Raw genomic sequence first — 4,520 nt, forward strand, 5'->3', positions numbered from 1 at the left:
TGCAAGGACTGCAGGATCCAGGAGGTAAGGGCCTTTACGCCCACCCTCAGGCCTCTGATCTCCCCCCCACGAGTCCTCTGATGACACCCCAAACTCCTTCCCGGCCAAGAGGCCTCTGATCACACGTCAACCTTCCCAGCCCCACCACGAGAACCCCGAACGCCTTCCCAGCCACCCCCTCCAGCCTTGATGCTCCTCCAGCCCCAATCTCTCCACTCCACCCCTCTGCTGCCGATGCTTCTCCGGCCCTGATCGTCCTCTGGCTCCCAATCCTACCCCCTCCCCGATGCTGCTCTGGCCCCGATCCTCCTCCAGCCCCTGACCACCCCCCACCCGATCGATCCTTCCCTCCCTCCTGCCTTCCTCTCTGGCCTAGTGCCGCAGGCCTACCCGCCCGCAGCCAGTCACCGTCTCCATCTGGCTGGCTGCGGGTGGGAAACAAAGCTTTGAAATTCTAATCAGACTCTGACGTTAAATTCGGCAGGGTCTGCGGGAAACCTGTGGACTACACTTCCTCCCACCCTGTTTCCTGTAAGGACTCTATTCCATTCTCCCAGTTTCTCTGTCTCCGCCATGTCTGTTCGGACGATGCAACCTTCCATACCAGTGCTTCCGACATGTCTTCCTTTTTCCTCAACCGAGGATTCCCCTCTACTGTGGTTGACACGGCCCTTGACCGTGTCCATTCCATTTCCCGCACTTCTGCTCTCGCCCCTCCCCTCCCTCCCAGAACCACAATAGGGTTCCCCTTGTCCTCACCTTTCACCCCACCAGCCTCCACATTCAACGGATCATCCTCCGCCACCTCCAACGTGATCCCACCACCATATGCATCTTCCCCTCACCTCCCCTTTCAGCATTCCAAAGGGACCGCTCCCTCTGCGACACCCTGGTCCACTCCTCAATCGCCCCTAACAGCTCTTCCCCTTCGCCCGGCACCTTCCCGTGCAAACGCAGGAGATGCAACACCTGCCCTTTTACCTCCCCCCTTCCCAATGTCCAGGGCCCCAAACACCCCTTCCAGGTGAAACAGCGATTTACTTGTACTTCTTGCAATTTAATATACTGTATTCGCTGCTCACGATGTGGTCTCCTCTACATTGGGGAGACCAAATGCAGATTGGGCGACCGCTTTGTGGAACACCTCCGTCCAGTCCGTAAGGGTGACCCTGAGCTTCCGGTTGCCTGTCACTTTAATTCTCCGCTTCACTCCCACTCTGATCTCTCTGTCCTCGGCCTCTTACATTGTTCCAATGAAGCTCAACGTAAGCTCGAGGAACAGCACCTCATCTTTCGATTAGGCACTTTACAGCCTTCTGGACTCAACATTGAGTTCACCAATTTCAAACTATAACCCCTGCTGTATGATTTTTGCCATCCCCATTTGCAACATTTTCTCTTTCCTGCCTCTTACCTCAGCACAGTATGTTCCTTCAATTCCTTCCTCCCCACCACCCCTCCCCTTCCCGTCTCTGCACCTGCTTAATATCTGTTACATCTCCAGCTTTTTCCAGTTAGATCGAAACATAGAAGATAGGAGCAGGAGTAGGCCATTCGGCCCCTCGAGCCTGCTCCGCCATTCAATGAGATCATGGCTGATCGTCCAAATTCAGTACCCTGTTCCTGCCTTCTCTGCATATCCCTTGATCCCCCTAGCCTTAAGAAATATATCGAACTCCTTGAATATATTTAATGAATTGGCCTCTACTGCCTTCTTTGGTAGAGAATTCCACAGGTTCACCACTCTCTGGGTGAAGAAATTCCTCCTCATCTCTGTCCTAAATGGCTTATCCCTTATCCTTAGACTGTGACCCCTGGTTCTGGACTCCCCGACCATCGGGAACATCCAGCATCTAGTCTGTCTAGTCCTGTTAGAATTTTATAAGTTTCGATGAGATCCCCTCTCATTCTTCTAAACTCCAGCAAGTACAAGCCCAATCGACCCAATCTCTCCTCATACGTCATTCCTGCCATCCCAGGTATCAGCCTGGTGAATCTTCGCTGCACTCCTTCCATGGCAAGAACATCCTTCCTCAGATAAGGCGACCAAAACTGCACACAATACTCGATGTGGTCTCACCAAGGCCCTGTACAACTGCAGCAAGACATCCTTGTTCCTGTACTCAAACCCTCTCGCTACGAAGGCCAACATACCATTTGCCTTCTTAACCGCCTGCTGTACCTGCATGCTTACCTTCAGCGACTGGTGCACAAGGACGCCCAGGTCTTGTTGCACTTCCCCTTCTCCCAATCTATTGCCATTCAGATAATCTGCCTTCCTGTTTTTGACACCAAAGTGGATAACCTCGCATTTATCCACACTATATTGCATCTGCCATGCTTCTGCCCAATCACCCAACCTGTCCAAATCATACTGGAGTTTCTCGGTATCCTCCTCACAGCACACACGCCCACCCAGCTTTGTGTTGTCTGCAAACTTGGAGATATTACATCTAGTTCCCTCATCCAGATCATTAATATATATTGTGAATAGCTGGGGTCCAAGGACCGATCCCTGCGGTACCCCACTAGTCACTGCCCGCCGCTCGGAAAAAGAGCCATTTATTCCAACTCTTCGCTTTCTGTCTGCCAACCAGTTCTCTATCTAAGTCAATACCTTGCCCCCAATCCCATGTGCCTTAATTTTACACACTAATCTCTTATGCGGGACCTTATCGAAAGCCTTTTGAAAATCCAAATACACCACACCCACTGGTTCTCCCTTACCTATTTTACCAGTTACATCCTCAAAAAATTCCAGTAGATTAGTCAAGCACGATTTACCTTTTGTAAATCCATGTTGACTTTTTCCAAGTGCTCTGCCATTACATCCTTTATAATGGACTCTAGCATTTTCCCCACTACTGATGTCAGGCTTACCGGTCTGTAATTCCCTTTTTTCTCTCTACCACCCTTTTTGAACAGTGAGGTAACATTAGCTACCCGCCAATCCATGGGTACTGTTCCAGAGTCTATCGAATTTTGGAAGATGACCCACAATGCATCTACTATTTCTAGGGCCACTTCCTTAAGTACCCTAGGATGTAGATTATCAGGCCCTAGGGATTTATCAGCCCTCAATCCCATCAATTTCCTGAACACCATTTCCCTACAAATACTGATTTCTATCAGTTCCTCCCTGTCATTAGACCCTATGTTCCCCGACATCTTTGGGAGGTTATTTGTGTCCTCCTTTGTGAAGACAGAACCAAAGTATGTATTTAATTGGTTTGCCATTTCTTTGTTCCCCATTATAATTTCCCCTGATTCTGACTGCAAGGGACCTACGCTTGACTTCACCAATCTTTTTCTCTTCACATATCTATAGAAGCTTTTACTGTCAGTTTTTATCTTCCCAGCAAGCTTACTCTCATACTCTATTTTCCCCCTCTTAATTAATCCCTTTGTCCTCCTTTGTTGAATCCTAAACTGCTCCCAATCCTCAGGTTCACTGCTTTTTCTGGCCAATTTATATGTCCTCTCCTTGGATCTTATGCTCTGATGAAGGGTCCCAGACCTGTCTGTTTCTCTCTCCACAGATGCTGCCTAGCCTGCTGAGTGTTTTCAGCATTTTCTGTTGTTATTTCAGATTTCCAGCATCTGCGGTATTTTGCTATTGTGTCTGCAGGAAACCTCCCAGGTTTCCCGTCCACTTTCTAGCCCCCACCCCCAAGATCTTGCTTTGTATCCAGAATATACACTCAAGTTGTTGATGATGTTTGAGCTATTTTCCCCACTGTTGAATTGTGGCTTGTGATCTTTGTCCACCCATCAAAGTAAGTAGATGGAAAAAGATTATGATGATGATTGTATAATTTATCCATAAGCATCTGCTCTGGTAGATCACTACATTTGTTAATAGAATATATCACTTGAGTAAATTGAATAGCATATTACCTATATATACAGTAGTAGGTTGGCACCCTAGTTGGTGTGGGACTGGAATCACATATTGGCCAAATCGGGTGACAGCATGAAGCTGTCAGATTGTCTTAAGGGCATATTGAACGAGTTGGGTTGTTTAAGACAATCCGACAGCTTTGTGAGCACTTTTAATACCAGCTTTTTATGTTTTTTAAACGGAATTCAAATTCTGGAACTGATATGGGGGGATTTGAACTTACGTTCTGTGGATTGTTAGTCCATTAACATAACCACATTTCTTGGGTTACAATAGTGACTGCAGTTCAAAAGTACTTAACTGACTCAAGCGCTTTTGCATGTCTTGTGGACGTGAAAGACGCTGTATAAATGCAAGTTCTTTCTTTACCCTTTAAAAACACAAAAAAAACGGCAAATTTAAGAAAGGTAATTCCTGGTACCAGAAAAGAGTGATTGGCCCATGGAAGGGATGTCAAGGGAAGGCAAACCCCTAGCATCACTTGGGTGGGGGAACCAAAGGGTCTTTTGGGGTGGGGGGGAATGATGGAAAAGGCCGTGCGTCGTCACTGGTCCTTAAAGCTGCGGCGCGGGACTGCGCGCGGTGCGCGCCCCCACCCAGTGCTGCGAGCATTGCGATT

Source organism: Somniosus microcephalus, chromosome 5 (assembly GCF_052327205.1).
Source record: "Somniosus microcephalus isolate GS21.2 chromosome 5, FLI_Smic_1.0, whole genome shotgun sequence".
In the NCBI taxonomy this organism is placed as follows: Eukaryota; Metazoa; Chordata; class Chondrichthyes; order Squaliformes; family Somniosidae; genus Somniosus; species Somniosus microcephalus.